The sequence below is a fragment of the Equus caballus genome, chromosome 14 (genome assembly GCF_041296265.1).
Source record: "Equus caballus isolate H_3958 breed thoroughbred chromosome 14, TB-T2T, whole genome shotgun sequence".
NCBI classification, from domain to species: domain Eukaryota; kingdom Metazoa; phylum Chordata; class Mammalia; order Perissodactyla; family Equidae; genus Equus; species Equus caballus.
Window position 1 is genome coordinate 69136345 of NC_091697.1, and position 21180 is coordinate 69157524.

Below are 21180 nucleotides of genomic sequence, written 5' to 3' on the forward strand. Positions count from 1 at the left end.
ATCTGATGTGTTACAATTAAAAGAAGGTGCAAATCCAAAAGCACGAAAGATATGACCCAAAAAGGCAGGAAGAGAGCCTAGAAGGCTCCCTAAATCAAAGAAAACTAAAGGCAGATCGAAAGCTCAGGCATAGTAATAAGCATCTGAGCCCAAGCTGCTGAGAACAATTGCAAAGCACTTGAGCACAAATGATGTGGGGTGGGGGTCCTGAGTAATTGCTAGAATTGTCAGACAGGGTTCGCTCTGGACATCTACTGGTGTGTGATGAAGTGTGGTGCTTTCTCTACAGCAGGCAGGGGTGTGGGATGTGGCTTCAAGAAGAATTACACACATTTACCAAAAGCTCAAAGAGGATTCTTGGCTGGTGTTTCAAGAAGTAGGTTAAAGAAGGAGCTCTCCAGCTGTTTTCACAACCTAGCACAGGATAGGTTTGAAATTGCACATAGCATAAACATTAATAGAGACTTGTGTTATCCACAGAACACAAAATATACATTTCATATGGGATATATGGTCTGATAAGGTCTTTTAATTAATATAGCTATTTAGGCCAAATTTTCTTTCTTTTCATTCTGAGGATAAGTGGACATTTATTTTTAACATGCACTGGTTATAGGCAAACACAAGTGAGTCATGGCCCATTGCTAAAAAGCACAATTTCTGGAAGCAGTGCATGCTAATTACAGTACTTATTGAAAATCACCATTTTGACAACTATAATTTTGCCTCCACCTTTGCAAATCCTCAATTGAACAGTATCTTGTAGCAAATATATTTTAACTAAAATATACTACATTGCAGCCGCAAAAAATCTCTGAGGCTGAGTCCCCTTTTACGAACAATGTGAGTTGTTCAGGAAAACAAAATAAATCATAGTAAGGAATATCATAGGACATTTTCAAAATACTCTGTTTAATGATGCAACTGCCCAATAATTGTTTTATTTTTAAGATGAATACTTCCCCATGGTGCATATAGTAATTATTAATAACAAACTTTATAAAACAATACCGAATTAATATTTATTGAGGGTAAATGACATGCCAGGCATTGTGCTAAGCAGTTTGCATGCATCTATGTGCTTTCCCAGCTATCTGTCCATCTATCTATCTATCTATCTATCTATCTGTCCGTCTATTTATTCTGCCTACCTAGCTATCAGACCAAACTATATAATTCTATTCTAAATTATACTCTCTTCAGCTAACATTATGAGCAATTTGAAAAGAACTAAAAATATAAACGACAGAAATTTAATTCACTATACATAAGTTAACAAACATATTACAGAAATCCACTAATAAAGACAAAGTTCAAACAATCTGAGATATTCAAATATGCCAAGTTACTTAGCACGATGATTATGTGATAATAAACTACACCTCATAATCAATTTAAAAGAGAAGGGTTTGCAAAACACTTGAAGTAGTCATAAAATATTACAAAATACTAGTAAACATTTCCATTGTTTATCTTCTAACAGAATATAAATAATCTTGGAGAAATGGAGGTATTTTGCATTCTTATAATTAACTAAGGGTTCATTCTAACACCTAATGGGAAAACTATTAACACTATATATAAAAACTAATTAAATAATTAACAAAAACTGAGGGAAATTAATTATTTGTTGAATGGGGTATGCCCATTAGCTATTGTTCCAAAACTCAGCGATTTAAAACAAAGAGCATTTATTATTGCGAATAAGTCTACGGCCAGTGAGGTGCTTCTGCTCAACTGAGCCAGACTCAGCTGATCTTGGCTGGGCTCATTCATGCATCTGCAGGCAGCTGGTGTGTTGGCTGGGAACTGGTGCTCTAAGAAGGCCTCAATCACATTGCAGTTATTGGCTATAGGCTGTACAACAGGGTTGTCAGGGTAATGTGTCTTTAGCATACAGCAGGATAGCTTGGGCTTTTTCACATGGCATAAACAGAGATCTAAGAAAAAGAATAAATGTGTTAGACCTCTTGAGGCCAGCCCTCAGAACTAACATAGTATCACTTCCAACGTCTTTTGGCCAAAACAAGTCACAAGGCCAGCCCAGATTCAAAAATACTCTCTTGATGAGAACTGCAAGGTCACAATGCAAAGGGTGCAGATTCAAGAAGTAAAGTATGTTGCCCTCTTTGTAATCCATTTATTACATGGTGGAAGGAAAGGAAAAGAGCTTTGATGGTTTCCCCACATGTAATGTCAACATAGATCATATCGAGATGTATAACAAGGCTTTTTTCTCTGAGAACTGCCCACCCCAGTTGGGTAGAGGTTTCCTATCAACGGCAAGGACTTTTCTTCCTTTATAAAGGGAACATGGCCCTCTAGGCAGAAATAATAGAATAGAGTGGACATATAATTCAAGTGGGCCAATCAAATTATCGCTCAATAATTTGAATTGGCTGCTTTAGAGACTAGTATTTGAGATTAAGGGCTGAGCTCTAGAATAAGGGAATATTAAACCCTCCGCTGAGATTCAAGGACCTGGTCTGGACTCCATCTTCCATAAGATCTGATTGTTAATATTTCCTTAGATGGTGTGACATAATCCAGGACCATTCAGATCAATTCCCTTTCTTGCATACGCTTGCTTATATTGGTTTATATTACCTAGAATCAAAGTAGCTTTAAAAAAAAATACATGGTGTTGAATAAGTTTTTTTCATTCTTTGGTCTTCTCTTCATTTTTAAATTTTTCTCCTATTACAAAGCATCTCCATAGACCTTAACAAACAAACAAAGAGAAAGAAATATCTAGTTATTTCATCTATTTTTAATCTCTTTTAGGGATGATATTTTTTTGACCCTGGACACCATAATAGAATTCACTTATAGCATTTTGTTACTAAATAATTATAAATATTCCAAGAGTTACAGCCATAAAATGGGAGAATTTCATAAATGCATGGAACCTTAGTGATTACAGACAGGAAAATCTAAGTAATTTGCCCAGAATCACCTAAGAGATTGGTGGAAGAATTGCCTTGTATTCAACTGATGTTTCCACTATCATCTTGCAATGAAGTGGTTTTTATAAGCCACTGAAGGATTTGGCAATTAATTTGGCAACTAAAAATAAACTGTGTTGTCACAACTACTCTTCACTTTCACTACATGTAAAACAAACTTAATAATAATACCTAAATTTTGTTTGAGATATATAAATGTTTTGAGATATTTTGAGAATTATAAATGAGTTAACATATGTAAAGCTTATATAACAGCAATAGTTTACACACCAAGTGCTCAACACATGTTAATACTAGGCATTTTCACCTGTTATTTAAACATCTTATTTTTAAAATCACCTTTATTGAGTATAATTTACATACAATAAAATTCATTATGTTAAGTATAAATTTCAATGAGTTTGGACAAATTTTTACACCTGCATAAACACCACCACAATCAATGCAAACTACATTTCCATCAATTCGGACCATGCCACAATATCATGCCACTTACAAGCCAGTCTCCACCACAGAAAACCATTAATCTAGTTTTTGTCACAATAGATTAGCTATCTATTTTTTAGAGTTTCATACAAATGGAATCATACAGTACTCATTTATGTCAGACTTCATTAACTTAACATTAACGTTTTTGAGACACTCATTTTTTTTTGTATGTTGAGTAATTAACTCCATCTAATTGCTGACTTGTGTTACCTTGTCTGAGCAAACCACAATTTGTTTAACCATTCACATGTTGATGTATAAGCCCTCCAACTTTGTTTCAAATTGTTTTAGCTATTCAAGCTCCTTTATGTTTTCATTTAAATTTCAGAATCAACTTGATAATTTCAGAAAAGAAAATTCTGATGGTTTTGACTGGAATTGTGTTGAAACTATACCTCAATTGGGAAGAATCGAAATCCTAACAATATTGAGTCAGTCAATACATGAATGCAGTATATCATCCTACTTATTTAGGTCTTTATAAAATTTCTCTCTGCAATATTTTCTAGCTTTCATTGTATGGGTATGGGATACATTTGCTTTAATTTGTCTTTAAACCTTTCATACATTTTCTGATGTTATTGTAAATGTTTTTATTTAATTTCTAATTGTTCATTGCTTGTATACAGGAATATCATTTTACATAGACCTTGTATATTTCAACCTTTCTACAATCACTTGTTAGTTCTAGCGTTTTTTTGTGAATTAAGACAATTTTATTCCATTTTCATTTGTATCCATTTTTAGAATTTTTTTTGCCATATGATACTAGCTAGGATCCCAGTAAAATAATGAATCACAGTGGCATTACCCATGTTAGAGTGTAAGCATTCATTATCTCACCTTTAAGTGTGATGGTTGTTGTGGGTTTTCGTAGTGCCCCTTATCATATTCAGAAAGTTCTTTTCTGTTCCTAGTTCACTCAAAATTTTTACCATAAATAGGTGTTGAATTTTTGAGCAAAAACTCTTGACATTGGTCTTGGACATGATTTTTTGGGTATGACACCAACAGCCCAAGTGACAAAAGCAAAAATAAATAAGTGGGACTACATCAAAGAAAAAAGCTTCTGCATGGCAAAAGAAATGATCAAGAAAATGAAAAGGCAACCCATGAAATAGGAGAAAATATTTGGAAAACATATAGCTGATAAGGGGTAAATATCCAAAATATATAAGGAACTCATGCAACTCCATAGGAAAAATACAAACAATCTAATTAAAACATGGACAATGAAGTGTAGGTGAGAATGAGGAGAAAAAGGAAGACTTGTGCACTATTAGTGGGAATATAAATTGGTGCAGCCAATATAGAAAACAGTATGGAGGTTTCTCAAAAAATTAAAAATAGAACTACCATATGATCCAGCAATTCCACTTCTGGGTATTTATCCAAAGAAAATAAAAGCACTAACTTGAAAAGATATATGCACCCCTATGTTCACTGCAGCATTATTAATAATAGCCAAGACACAGAAGTAACCTGTGTCCATCAATGGATGAATGGATAAAGAAAATGTGGTATGTACACACATATATATTAGATACATACATATATGTATATGTGTATATATAAATATACACACAAAATGGAATATTATTAAGCCATAAAAATGGAAATCTTGCCATTTGCAAAATATAGGTGGACCTTGAGGGCATTATTCTAATGGAAATAAGTCAGAGAAAGACAAATACCATATGATGTCACTTATGCATGGAATCTAATAAGAAAAAAAAAGAAACCGAACTCACAGATACAGAAAACAGACTGGTGTTTGCCAAGGAGGGGGATGGGGGCAGGCAAAATAGGTGAAGGTGGTCAAATGATACAAACTTACAATTATAAAATAAGTTATGGGGATGTAACCTGCAGCACGATGACTATAGGTAATAATACTGTATCGTATATTTGAAAGTTCCTAAAAGAGTGAACCTTAAAACTTCTCAACACAAGAAAAAAAAATTTATAAATATGTGTGATGATGGATGCTAACTAGACTTACTGTGGTGGTCATTTTGCAATATATACAAATATTGAATCATTGTTTTGTACAGCTGGAACTAATATAACGTTCTATGTCAAATATATCTCAATAAAAAAAATTAATTAGACCCCAGATATTTAATGTGTGAAGTAAGAAAAAGTAGAGGAGGAGATAAGTTAAACACGGTCTATACAATCTAAATCAGTAATCAGTTATCAAACTGCATTATGTAAAGTTTTGCTTTTTCTCTTTAAATTTAGAATTTCTCAATAATATAAGAGTGAATCAGGATGGGATCTTATGCAGAATTGTGTCCTTCCAGGTCTATTTTCCATTGTTCTCAATCTCATTCACTTGCCACATGGGCTGGGATTTGGGGAAATTTTAATCTAGAAAAGAAGAGAATTTGGCATCAACGTCCTTGCAAATGCTGTTCTGAACAAGAATATGTGTAGCTGCTTTTCTGTAGACTAAAAGAACAGGAGGAGAATTCTCTGGTAAAGGCCACCGTGAAACTTAATCATAATGCTGACATATTCGGTTTCTATTGTTTTTTCTAAATCCAACATCCCCAAGTCTTTGATTCAGCTCTAAAAATAAATAAGTAGGACTGCATCAAGAAATCAAGAAGAAGATATATTGAAAGACAAAAGACCACACAGAGGAGCCGGCCCATGGCTAAGAGGTTAAGTTGGCGAGCTCCACTTGGGAGGCCCGGGGTTTCACCGGTTTGAATCCTGGGTGCGGACACGGCACCGCCCACCAGGACATGCTGAGGCGGTGGTGTCCAACATGCCACAACTAGAAGGACCCACAACTAAAATTTGGGGAGAAAAAGTAGGAAAAAAAAAGATTGGCAACAGTTGTTAGCTCAGGTGCCAATCTTTAAAACACACACACACACACACACACACAGAATAATCCCTGCTAAGGTGAGTGCTAGGTAGGCTAATTTGAGAAGATATTATGCCAATACATAGTGTTCTAGACAACAAATTTTAGTTTCATCAAATTGAAATGTGACTTTAATTACCAAATAAATATTTTAGTCTTTCTGAAATACACTTTATTTATAAAAATCATTTATTAAGTACCAACACTTCACAAGATTCCTTCTAATTACATATAAAAATAAAAAAGAAATCTACTTCAAGTTTATAAAACTCTTTATATCTTATTAGCAGAATATTTAATGCTAGTTATTGTAACACAGAAAAGTAATTCATAATAGGTAGTATACAGAAACATTTAATTAAATTAGAGATAGAGATAATATTTCAGAAAGTTAAATTATATATTCACCTATGGAATAAAGGAGAATATTATTATGGCAAGTAACAGTGAAACCAAGCTTTCATAGCTAATAAATTCATTTACTGTCCCTCACCTTTCTTTTTTTTTTTTTATTGTGAGGAAGATTAGCCCTGAGCTAACATCTGTTGCCAATCTTTCTCTATTTTATGTGGGATGCCTCCACAGCATGGCTTGACAAGTGGTACTAGGTCCACACTCAGGATCCAAACCTGCAAACCCCAGACCCCCGGAGCAGAGAGTGAGAACTTAACCACTCGGTCACCAGACCAGCCCCCCTCGCCTTTTTTTTTAATGAATAAAACTAAATTTTTAAAAATAATGTAAAAGAAAAATCAAATAGAGAGCTTCTGTTATTTTTAATGAGCCCTATGTGTGCATTTGGTTAAGCAATAAATAAAGTCAATTTCCATACTACTATCTGTGGAAACTTTTGTTAGGCCAAGGTCAAAAATAAGGAGTTTGGAAATAAGATTTCCAAAATTGTTTCAGTGTTGAAAGGTACCATGGCAGAACAAATGTGATTGTTTGCAAGATTAAAGTTGTCTTGTTGATAAAGAAATAAGCCTTTTTTTGTTCAATATGGATGATAGGCTATTCATTCAAAAAGGGAGAAATTATGATCTTTTTAAAAAAATCTTATTCACTTAGTTTTCTTTCAAGTTATTAAACTATTTTTCATCTTCAATGTGTGTATTCAATGAATATTTCAACAAGTAATATTTATATTTTAAAAAGAATAAGAATATGGGCCGGCCTGGTGACGCAGCAGTTAAGTTTGCACGTTCTGCTTCGGCGGCCGGGGAGTCCCTGGTTCGGATGCCAGGTGCGGACATGGCACTGCTTGGCAAGCCATGCTGTGGTAGGTGTCCCAAATATAAAGTTGAGGAAGATGGGCATGGATGTTAGCTCAGGGCCAGTCTTCCTCAGCAAAAACAGGAGGATTGGTGGCAGATGTTAGCTCAAGGCTAATTTTCCTTAAAAAAAAAAAAAAGAATAAAAAAGAGAAGAATAAATTACACATTGTTTTTATGCCATAGTTACTGAAAATGCTACAAAGAACACCACATTGAAAAACTCCTTTTTTATGTTTTATGGTCCTGAAAAATAGCAGTTAATGATGTTATTGATCAACATTAATTATTGATGAAAAGCAATTTTGGAAGACTGATGTTTATATTAGTTTTTAGTCTTAGGTCAATTTCCTTCCCAAACATATTCAATTAACATCTATCTACTCTGATAAATATAGAACTCTGGAGAAATATTTAGATAAAATTTAGCAGAGATCTGACTGAAACCAAAAGCCACTCCTACCAACATATTTTCCTCTGCAATGACTTGGAAACTGGCTGCCTATTTCAGTTGGCATACAGACCTTGAACCTTTCCCATAACCATGTGAGATATACCCTAAAATTCCAAAATTCACACTGAACTCCTTAATCTGATACAAAGTTGTGATACCCAAGAGTTGAAACACTCTTGGGCAAAACATTTGCATCAGCATGCAAAGTTAAACAATGTGAAGGCTCATAGAAACAAGGATTATCCAAGTGCTTCCCTTGAGATTTTAAGTGGGAAGACTGAGAAAACTTGAATCCAGGATGGAGAGAAAAATGCACTTTTATTACCATTCCACTCTCCTTTTTAGTAAAATGTCCATCAGATAGTACAACTTCCTCTGGCATTTTGAAGAATAGGTCTATTACCAGCAACACGTAAATGTTTCCTCCTCCCAATGAATATTTTGAAAAGCTTAGTAATTACATTACTGGAACATACCTTCCAATAATGAGAGAAAAATGGCTTTTGCAATGACAAATTGCTTAAAGCAAAACTAAAGTGTTTGTACAATATTTCTTAAACTTGATAAATATTAGGCAATTTGAATATGCAAATACAAAGTACATCTTCTGATTTTAGATTATATTTTTATGGCTAGAAGGAGGAAGTTTTAGATGAAATAATGACAATGTAAGAATGAGACTACCAATTTGATGAAAAGTACAATTTAGCCAGGGTCTAAATTTAAGAACAAGCTTTTCATAAATGCCAGTTTTGAAAATACAAATATGTGTTATTTACATTAAATTAATTCACAGCTATGTATATTTTGATGCTCCAAATTCCTAAAATTATTTAAACTATTTTATTCGTATTCTATCCATAGGGTTTACAAATTGAATCATTATATAAGTATTGAGTTTCAGTGTCTTTTGAAACTGTAACAAAAGCAGCATTCTTAATTAAACACCAATCAATCAGAAAAAAGTTAGATGTTATTAAAAGCCACTTTATCAAAGTAAAATAGTGTTAGCTTTTAACCAAGATTAATTTGTGTTGTCTCAAATCGCTTTCCTTTTCTAAGCAATTCTCCTTTTCTTACTTCTTTGAAATCATTCAGTGAATAAAAGGACAGTGTTGTAAATATACATATTGTGACTATTTTTAAATTTTCTATGGGGTATTGTCCTAACCATTTTAACGAAGAACTACAGAAACATTAAATAATAGTTCTCTGATGACAATTGCTTATATATTTACTTCTAGCTTCCCTAAGCCTACTTATTACTGGATTGAAGGTTGGTATTGGGTGATATCAGAAATGCCAACTTCTACAATTTTTCTGCTGCTAAAAATGCTAGATAAGCTAATTTTTACTATTCAACTTAAAGAGCAATATTATTTGCCTACATATAAGGGAAAATATATAGAATAGGTTTCTTTTGCTTTTTCATTTTCTCAGTGTTGGAATACCTCTTATCAATAAGTCATGATGCCAAGGGCTGAGGATGGATTCTGACTTTAAGATCTTCAAAAGCTACTAAGAAAATTAAAGAACCACACAGATAAATAAAAGATAAAGCAAAATAAAAAACACAGCCCATGAGAAACATGGGTACACGGCTATAGAAGTTTAAAGAAAAGAAAATGTTTTGCGCTAAGACGCAGGAAGAGAAAATCAGGAGACATGGCAGAAACCACGTTGCATATGGCATTAGTAGATGAGAAGAATCTGGACATTAAGTTTAAAGATACCCAAATATTGAAGAAAATAAAAAGAAAATTTCACGGTATACATTCAAGTTATTAAAAAATGTTTATGGCTTTTCTTGTGTTTAGGAAATCATAACTTAAAATGCACATTTTCACTTTTCTCCATAAGGACAAAAACATATTTTTCATTTACGTATCTCTTACAAAGCTATGCCTTGCCTATAGTAGTTGCTCAATAAATCATTGCTAAACTAATGAATTACCTAATGTAAATCTACCTCATGGAACAATTCTTTGATGGTATAAATAAATGGTACAAACTGACCAAGAAACTGGATACTTCTACGATAGACATCAGTGTTTTATGCTACCAACTTGTATGTTAGGCAAATAAATTAGTTGTCAATGCTTTATGATACTGTAGTCCTAGTTTTTCAATATATAAAAGCTCCACGTATTTATTAAGAAAAGTGGCTGTTCAATTGCTAAGGCATTGTACATTTTATGTAGCATACAGTTTTATAATGAAACTGTCAACTTTTTTCCATTTTGATAAAAAGACAACTAACTTCATTTTAAAACACATTTCCAAGTCTCTGTGTGCACCTGTGTCACAAATAGAGAAGAGTTGTGGGTAGGAGAATAAAAAGAATGTTAGCATTAAAACATAAACAGCAATTGCAACCAGTTCAAGAGCTATAAGAGAAATTATAAGAAACTTATCCTCAATCACATTTATTACTTCCATGAAACATAAAATCTACCAAATTTGCCCTTAAGACAGCCTCCGTACTATTTCTCAAAGGGAGTAAATAAACCTTTCAGGGTGGATGCTATTTTTATTTTGAAACATCTGCAATTTCCCACTTGTTCAATATTTCAAGAGCAGCGAATAGGATATCCATTATTAACCTTAATAATAAAAGGAGAACTATAACATTTTACTAATAGTAAACTTTGGGGTGAAATAGCCCATTTAAATGGTATGTCCTTTTTCATTTTTATTATTTAAATCACTTTTTTCCCCTTAAGCTCTAGATTATTTGAGAGGCTACAATTGAGTGTTTTTGAAGAATAATCATTTCTGTATTTTCTTCCAGGATCAAATGACTCAAATGGATTTCCTTTTCAGGCTGAATTGAAGACAAGATACTATAACTGACTCTCCCACTGAAAAAAAATTTTTAATGTAGGATAGTGCATTAAAAATATGACAAAATATATTAATAACCTGGCAAAAAAAGAAGTTTGAAATGGTTAAACCCCCTCCCTAAAGGAAAAATGAATATTAATGGGACTGAGGGACAGTGAATGCAAATATTCCACAGGGGCATTTGTCATACACGGTTGCCCTTGAAATTTGGTTATCAATGACATAGTAGTCAGGGCACACAAGGGAAAAAGTAGGGCCTGCCCAAGATATAGAAGTTTAACCCAAGAAGCCCCCATAAACTCAGACCCTAGAGCAATGTTATCCAATACAGTGACTCTTAGCCACTGTGGCTATTGAGTCTGTCTAGTGAGACTGAGGAATTGTATTTTCAATTGTACTTAATTTTAATTAATTTTAATTTAAAAGTTGATACTCAGTTCAGTTATTTGAAAACTTACAGCCATGTTGGGAAACATGTATTCAAATCTACTTTTCAATTGTAAATTTTTTAAAACATAAACACAGATGAAGTCTTTTAAGAAAAATTTAGTGTATGAATTGATATTTGTTCTAAGTGTAAAACAACACATTTTAAAGACTTAGTATGAGAAAAGAATGTAAAAATCTCCTTAATATTTTGTATATTGATGACCATTAAAATAACCTTAAATAAAATATATGACTAAAATTAATTTTCTCTATTTCATTTTACTTTTTAATGTGGCTACTTGAATAGTTTATATTATGAACATATGGCTCACATTACATTTCTGTTGAACAGTGCTGAGCTAGAGAATTAACTTTCAATCTATAGGTAGACTGAAAATATGTCTTCCCAAAACCACTAGTAATGAAATTGTCTGCCTTGAACTTTGATGATGGGAAGAGAAGGGGAAAAGGAAACAAAGAAAAACTTCCTACATGCAGATTTTGCAACCTGAATTCATACCACCTAGGTAGCCTAAGAAACACGAAGTCAATAATTTAATTTAAAGTTGGTCCAAATTGGTAGTGCATCCAAGAAGCTGGCAAAGATAAACACATGTCCTCTGGAGAGGACGACACATTTCATAAATAAAGTTCTAAGGAAAATGAGCTTAAATCAAGAATAACAAAACTTACCTGTAAACAAAGCACCATGAACAAGAATCAAGAGAAAGCAGGCAGGAAGTCAGACACACAAATACTTCACTGTTAGAAATATCAGACAGAGTATATTTTATCATTAATTTACCCAACAAAGAATTACCAAGTGTCTTCTATTTAGCACTCTTCTATGCTCTGAAAACTCAGCATGAGTAAAATAATCAAAACCCCCTGCCATCAAAGAGTTTGTATCAACACAGATATGTCTAATATATTTTAAAATATATTTTAAAACATGAAGTATAAAATAGTCAGACATAAAAAATAGGAACATAAAATAAATATTAAGAACAAAAGGCAGAACCAACAACATAAATAGGAAATAAGTTATAAAAATGACCAGATGGAATTTACAGAAATAAAAAATATACTAATTGAAATTTTAAAGCTGATGACAATTAAATAGTTGATTACACATTATATGCATATATATCTTTCTTTCTCTAAATATATCACTATTATTTGTGTGTGTATGATGCACACAGAGACAAAGAAATAAAAAATATAAAAATGAATTTAAGAGACATGGAAAACACAGAGAAGTTTCTGAACATAAGAGTTCTCCAGAATATGAGAAAAGATAGAATGGGAAAGAAAATTTTTGAAAAAAATAATTACTGAGATTTTTCCAAAAATTTTGAAGGATACCATTCTGCTGATTCAGGACACTCAGTGAATCCAGAACAGAATAAATAAATTTTTTTTAAAATCTGTACTACTATAACAATGTAATGAAAAAGCACACCAGAGACAAAGAGAAGGCTTTAAGAACAGTCAGGAAAATTTTTAAAAAGACAAATACCCTACATAGGAATAGCAGTGAGACTGAAAGCTGGCTTCTCAGTAGCAGGAATGAAACCCAGACAACAAATAAATGTGCTTAGAGAAAATAACTGTCAACCTAGACTTAGATTACCAGAGAAAACAACTTCCAAGCACAAGGGTAAAATATACGCGTCTTTCTGAACACCCAAAAACTTAAGAGTTTGCCACTAGTAGAGCCAAGAAATTCTAAAGTTTTCAAACAGAAAGGAAGTAATCCAAAATGGACATCTGAAATGAAGGAGTACTGACCTGAAACAAGATAAATATGTAGGTTAATCTAAACAAACATTGACTTTATGAAATATCAGTAATGCTGTTAGGCAAAGTTAAAATCAAATGGGATAGAAATAAAAGTCACATGTGAGAGGGAAGAAGCATGATGAGCATTAACCTTCTAAGATCTTCAACTTGTTCAGGAAGAATGAAAAGCTGTTAATTGACTTTTGATTTTGAAATGTTAAGTACAGATATTAAAATGTCTAGGATAACAATAAATTAAAAGCACATTGAATATATATCCTCTACATAAATAGAGGTTTAAAAATTGAAGAAAAAAATACAAACTAAAATAAAATATAAAAGGAAAAATAGAAAAGCAAAGAAAACATAGAAAAGGTAGAATGAATAGAAAGCTAGAAATAAGATGAAAGAAACAAATCCAAAATTGGAGTGATAATAATAAATGTAAATGGAGAAAAATGCTGCATTTAAAGACAACCTTATTAAATTGAAGTAAAAAAAAAATCCAACTATTGTCATCCATTTGAAATATAATGATAAAGAAAGAAAATAAAGAGCGTACATCAGGCAAAAGTTAATCAAATAAAGCTTGTGTGCTTTTATTAATAGAAAATATAAACTTTATGGCCAAAACATCCCATTTCAAGAAATAATGTAGGTCAGGAAGATTTAGCATGTCTAAACTTAGATGCATAAGAGGCAGCTCCAAAATATATGAAGCAAACTGACAGAAATTTAAAAAATGAAATCAAGAAAACACCCATCATGGTTAGATTTTCATACACATCTCCCTTTAACTTATAAATCAAGCAACGCAGTAAAAGTCAGTCAGAGAACAAACAACATAACTTACAAATTTGAACTAAAAGCACGTGATAGACAGAAAACATGTTCTTTCAAGGATGCCTAGAATGTTATGAAAATTGATCACTGGGTCATGAAGCAAGTTTCAAGAGATTGAGAAGATTTGTATTATAAAGATCAGCTGTTTTCCTCTGTCCATAAGAAAACCAATTTAAAAATCAAATAATTCAAAGATCACACTCTTCTAAAAATTTATGAATCATGGAAAAATCATAATTAAAAATAGAAGGGCTGGCCCTGTTGTGTAGTGGTTAAGTTTGCACACTCTGCTTCAGCAGCCTGGGGCTCACAGGTTCGGCTCCCAGGCACAGACCTACAGACCGCTCATCAAGCCATGCTGTGGTGGTGTCCCACATAGAAAAGGTAGAGGAAGATTGGCACAGATGTTAGTTTAGCACCAATATTCCTCAAGCAAAAAGCGGAAGAATGGCAAAAGATGTTAGTTCAGGGTCAATCTTCCTCACAAAAAAAAAAGGAAAAAATTTTAGAATTGGGTTATAATGACAAGACTACATAAAAAATTTATAGGATGCAACTATGATGAATATGCACAAAAATGTACAGTTTCAAATGCTTCTATTAGGAAAGGAGAGAGACAGAAAATTACACATTAAACATCCACATAAAGAGATTAACAATTAAACAACTGATAAAGAATAGCCCAAAGAAAATAAGAAGAAATGAAACAATAAACATAAGAGGAAAATTGAACAAAATGCAATATGCATATTATAAAAGATAAACAAAATGAATAATTAGCTCTTTGAAATCTGCAATGAATATGACTAACTTCTGCCAAAACATACCATGACAGAAAGAAAACAAGGCATAAATAAACAACATTAGTAATGAAAAAGAAAAGTCCACATAATTATAAATGCAGCCAGTATCACACAGATATAAAAGGATGTTATGACTACTTTATCTCCATAAACATAAAAAAATTTAGGTGAAATTGACAAGTTCATAAAAAAATTTAATTTTCCAAAATTTACTCAAAAATAAATAGAAACCCCCAAAATCCTATTAACATTAAGGAAAATGAACTAATAGTTTAATATTTTTCCAGATAGTTTTACTGGTGAACCCTAAATCCCCAAACCAACTTAACGGCATTTTTATATATACCATGACAAAATATAGAAAAAAAGTAGACAGTCTTCAACTCATTGTAAGGAACTATATAACCTTGATAACAAAGCTTAATAAGAGCCTGAAAGGAAAAAGACAGGGAAATATCACTCATGAACATGATGTGAAAATCCTAAAAATACAATAATGAACCTAATTTAGCAATGAAAGAAAAAGATACTATATTGTGACTTAATTGGGATTTTCCCAGGAATGCAAAATTGGCTTAACATTAAACAAGCAATTAATGTAGTTTACCACATTAAAAGACTAAAAGAGAAAAAATAGTGATGAGTTGTATAGATACTAAGAAACACTTAACATTCATTCATTATAAAAAAGAAAAGAAAGCTTTACTAAGAAACACTTAACATTCATTCATTATAAAAAAGAAAAGAAAGCTTACTTAGATAAAGAATATTTATAAAAAGCTACGGCAAGCAACACAATGTTTAAATGTTGAAATTTTTTCTTTTGTCATCAAAAACAATATATGCACTACTACCACTGCTGTTATCCCACTATTCTTAGCAATATGTTAAGGTCAAACATTTTGGGGCTGGCCTGGTGGCGTAGCAGTTAAGTTTGCTCGTTCTGCTTTGGTGGCCCAGGGTTAGCTGGTTTGGATCCAGTGCGCAGACCTACACATCATCTGTCAAGCCATGCTGTGGCAGCCTTCCCACATATAAAGTAGAGGAAGATGGGAATGGATGTTAGCCCAGGGGGCCAGTCTTCCTCAGCAAAAAAGAGGAGGATTGGCGGCAGATGTTAGCTCAGGGCTAATCTTCCTCAAAAAATAAATAAATAAATAAAAATCATTAAAATTATTGAAAGTTACAAAAAATTAAAAGGAAGAAATAAAATTTAATTTTTCACATATGACAGTATTGTCTATGCAGAACCCCAAAGAATCTACTGATAAACTCCTAGATAAACTATAATAACATTGTTGGAATTAAAATTATTATAAAAGGTATTTTCAATACATTAGTAAGACTCAGAAAAATGTAATTAAAAATAACTTTTGGGAGAAAGAGAAATGAGGAGGTATTAGCCAAAGGGTACAAAGTTTCAGTTATGCAAAATGAATAAGTTCTAGAGATCTACTGTACTGCACAGTGCCTAGAGTTAATAATACCGGATTGTATACTTAACAGTTTGCTAAGAGGGTAGATCTTACATTAAGTGTTCTTACCACACGCACACAAATAATAATAATAATAGTTGATAATAATAATAATTAGGACAGTGGGAGGAAACCTTTAGAGGTGATGGATGTGCTTATGGCACAGATTGTGGTGATGGTTTCACAGGTGTATACTTATTTCCAAACTCATTAAGTTATATACGTTAAAGATGTACAGCTTTTTATGTGTCAATCATACCTCAATAAGTGGTTTAAAAAAATAAATAAAAGCCATTGCTAGAGGCAGCATTTAGTATTCACCTAACCCTCTCACAGATAATAACTGTGAACTCTGTTAAAAATTTTTTTAAAAACTATTTGAAGGTACTGGAGAGTAACTAAAAGCAGAGAGACACTGGAGAGAAACTGACCTTTGAAGGAAGTGAAGCATCCTCAGCCAAATGAATTTTTATGTAAACATCGGCTTTACTCCGAAGACACTCATCAATTCTCATGTTGCAGAGGTTAGAACTCAAGCTTGAGATATCAGAGGATGTATCTGAGACTGGAAATTGAGCAGGAGAACATCAGAAAACATGCAAGCACAGAAAATCTGCATATGCACAGGGGAGACTCTAAAAGGATCAGTAGAAAACATCAACTGGCAAGCTGAAAGAAGTCAGTAGAGATGTCAGCTGCCATTCACCACAGGGGAGACAGTTTGGAGTACGAGTTTCCCAGCTTTGAGGGGCTTGGTAAACACTTCAGGCTTCCCCAGACTCACCTTAGCAAATCAATGTGTGATTCATTGTCAAGAAAAAATCACTAGGAAGGGAATCTGAGATGACCAGATGATAAAATTAGCAGGAAAAGAAATTTTAAAACATTAAAACAGCAATATGCTCAAAGGCTTAGTGGGAAAAAAAATGGTCATAAAGATTAAACAAATAAGGAATCTCAAAAGAGAATTGGAAATTATGAAAAACACCAAACGGAAATTCTAGAAATGAAAAGTACAATAATTGAGAATGAAAATTTCGCTGGAGAAGATTAATAGAAGTTATGAATGGCAGTAGAAAAGATCAATACCTTTGAAGTTCAAGCAATTGAAATGATCCACTTTGAAGGACAGAGAAAAAATAGATTGAAATAAATTAACAGAGCCTCAGTGAAACTCTGGATAATATTAAAAAGTCTATCATACACGTAATTGAAGTGTCAAGAGGAGATGAGTGAGAGAATGGAGCAGAAAAGTATTTGAAGAAAAATAAACAGACAATTTCCACCATGTGGTGAAAAACATAAGCATATAAAAGCAAGAAGCTTAGCAAGAAGGTAAATACAGGGAAATACTTACCTAGACATATCATAGTCAAACTGCTGAACAGCAAAGATAAAAAGTGTTGAAGTAACTTTCTAGGCCCAAGACGGTGTCGCTCCTGCCAGAGGTGCCACATCAGCAAAACAAAACTTAGATAATTTTTGTGTCCCTATAAATGCTCTGCTCCACCAGAAACACAGTATATACAGTCAGCCAATCCCCAAACACCAAGCCAACTCTGGGACTTCTCACCCCAGACAAGCCTGACTATACGGCCTGAGCCAATCAGATATTTCTATTTGTCTCTTCCTTGTTCTTTATTCTTTATCCTATGATAGCTTCTTGCTTTTGACCCCATTTTGCAGTTCTCTGAAAGGAGACAGTTCACTTCATGAAGCATTAAATAAAGTTTGTTTGTATTATCTAATTCATCTTCTTTAATCATTTTTTTAACAAGAGAAACCTTGAAAGCCCACAGTTTTCAAAAGAACCACAGAGAATCAATGACATGACGATCGACTTCTCATCAAAAAATAATGAAGGACCAAAGACAAGGGAATAATACCTTTAAAGTGCTGAAAGGAATAGAAACTGTCAATCCAGAACTCTATCCTTCAAAAAGGAGGGTAAAATAAAGACATTTGCAAATAAAATAAAGCTAAGAGAATTTATCACCAGCAGACCTGCACTACAAGAAATGATAAAGAAATTCATCAAAAGCTGATGAGGCTACTTCAGTATTAGACAAAGTAAAGTTTAAGAAGAGAAGTATTACTAAAGATCAAGAAGGAAATTTCTCAATACATGATACTAGTTCTTTTTGTTTTATTTTTTTGAGGACTATTAGCCCTGCCCTAACATCTGCTGCCAATCCTCCTCTTTTTGGTGAGAAAGACTGGCCCTGAGTTAACATCCATGCCCATCTTCCTCTAGTTTATATGGGGGAAGCCTACCACAGCATGGCTTGCCAAGTGGTGCCATGTCCAACTGGGGATCCGAACCGGTGAACCCCAGCCACCTAAGTGGAATGTACGCATTTAACTGCTATGACACCAGGCCGGCCCCAAGATACTAATTCTTAATAGTAACATTCCTATATGTATACACACCTCAGTGAGCTTCAAAATACTCGAAGTAACATCTGCCAGAACTGAAAGAAGAAATGGATAAATCCATGACCACAGTTGGATATTTTAACACCTACCTCTTTGCAATTGATAGAAGAGCTAAACAGAAACAGCAATAAGGATATAGAAGATTTGAATACTAGCAACCAATTGCAACATGTATTCAAGAAACAGAACATGTCGTACGATGAGAAGGACATTATTGAGTAAATATTTCAAAGAAATTGCCCAGAATTTAAGGACACGAGTTTCCAAATGGATAGCACCTACCATTTGTCCAGCACAATGAACAAAAAAACACCCACAAGTCAGGTCATCATCAAATTTCAGAACCCTGGAAACAAAGACATGTCTCCAAAAGCCCTCATAAAACAAAGAACAAACAAAACAACAAATGCCTTACCCTAAATCAGAAATCTATTTGAATGTATGGTTCCAGCATGATGGAGTAACCGGTATTGGACTTACCATCCTGCTGTAAACGATATAAAATTGAACAAAATACACAAAGTCACTATTTTCAGGCTTTAAGCAATAGTAATATAAAGCTATGATCCTTGAGAGAAGGGAAAAACATGAAGTGAAATCCACATTCCCCCTGGGGGCACTTTCCGTACCACCCTACAGAGAAATGGAGCCCAGAGTGTTGGTCTTGCTGGGAAAAGAGTTTGGAGTTCATCGTTGCTGTAACAGATTACCAAAGTCAGTGACTTTAAACAATGCCCATTTTTTATATTCCAGTTTCCTTGGATCAGAAATCTGGGCACAGTGTGGATCAGCCAATTCTCTGCTTAGGATCTCACAAGCCAAAATCAAGGTGTTGGCAGGGACAATTTCCTTTCTCTAGGCTCTGGGAAGAAGGCACTTCCAAGCTCATTCAGATTGTTGGCAAAATTTAGTTCCTTGAGGTTAAAGAGCTAAGGTCCCTGTTTCCTGGTTGGACAGCTAGGAGCTTCTCTAAGCTTCTTAAAGTCGTCTGAATTCCTGGTCACATTGCCCTCCTTCCATCTTAAAAGGCTGCAAGGGTATGTCAAGTACTTTTCACACTCAAATCTCTCTGACTTCTGTCACATCTACCTGATTCTAGCTGGAGAAAGTGCTCTGTTTTTAATGGCTCACGTGATTAGATTGGATATACTTGTATAATCCAGAATATTCTCCCTCTTTTAAGTCTGTCACCTTATCTGCATCTGCAAAATATCTTTTGCCACGTAACGTCACATATTCACAGTTTCCGGGTATTAGGGCATGAGCATCTGTGAGGAATTATTCTGCTCAGGTGGCTAGAATTTGAAGAGCTGGCTACTGGAAAGGAAAGAGAAATTCCGAGAAGGAGCCCAGAAAAACCATATCTGTTTCCCTTGAATTGTTGACCAAATAGTAAGCTGCTCATGTTTAGGAAAAGACTTTGCAAGGTATGGCAGAGAATATCTACCAAGGAACTGTGAGCAGAATGGACACTAACAGAGGTTGCAAAACATGGACAGAACTCACTGGAAACTCATCTCCTTCTTCTATCAGACTTTTCATACTGGGCTTCTCATTGTATGTGCCACAGTCTGTCTTCATGTGTACCGTTCAAGTCCTTCCTATACACCAAGCTAAAATCCGCTTCATTCTCTTCTAGATATTTCCTATTGTCTAGATAGTTCCCATTCATTCTTCAAGCAATGTGGCAAAAAGAATAATGATCTCCCCCGAAGATGTCCATGTCCTAACCCCTAGAACCTGTGAATATGTTACATCACATGGCAAGAGGAAGTAAAGATGCAGGTGGAATTAAGATTATTAATCACCTGACCTTAATAAATTTATCCTGCATTACACAGATGGGTCCAATGTAATCACGAGCATCCTTTTTCACGTGAAAAGGAGGCAGACAAACCAGAGGCAGAGTAATGCAATGTGAAATGGACCTGACTACCCATCATCGGCTTTGAAGATGGAAGGGGATCACGAGTCAACGAATGCAGGAGGTCTCTAGAAACCGGAAAAGGCAAGAAAATAGATTCTCCCCTATAGCCTCCAGAAAGGAGCACAGCCCTGCTGACACTTGATTTTAGTCCATTAAGACCTATTTTGGACTTCCGACCTCCAGAACTGTAAGATAATAAATTTATTTTAGACACCGAGTTTGTTGTAATTTGTTACAGCAGCAGTAGGAAATTAATACAAGTATCAAAAGCATTATCCCACAGAAGAGCTCTCCCTGACAACCCGGAATCAGGATGGAGTCTTCTCCTCTGGATTCCCAGTAGACCTTTAACATACTCGTTGCATTCAGAATTTCTTGTCCATTAGCTCCATTCCCCAACAGATCTGTCATATTCACCTTTCTATTCCTATAATCTATTGCTAAACCTCGATGATTGGGGTGCTTAAAACATCATTGAATGAACTAATTAACAAAATGAATGAAAGAATGACAAAACTTATCTTCTTCCAACTACCACATGGTATTTTCAAAAGAGATGATTCTAAGTTACTGTTGAGCTTTT

The 21180-nt window shown here is 33.9% G+C and overlaps 1 long non-coding RNA gene across 2 annotated transcripts in view; it reads right to left on the minus strand.

The window, feature by feature from the left end:
- Window positions 1-888: 888 nt before the first annotated feature.
- LOC111767837 (uncharacterized) overlaps window positions 889-21180 on the minus strand; it is a 132180-nt gene continuing 111888 nt past the window's right edge. For both annotated transcript variants that reach the window (XR_011425134.1, XR_002799707.2), the window contains 3 exons: window positions 16666-16799; window positions 2608-2721; window positions 889-1940 (listed from right to left, as the gene is read on the minus strand). This is a non-coding gene — a long non-coding RNA (uncharacterized lncRNA). The remainder of the gene's footprint in view (window positions 1941-2607; window positions 2722-16665; window positions 16800-21180) is intronic.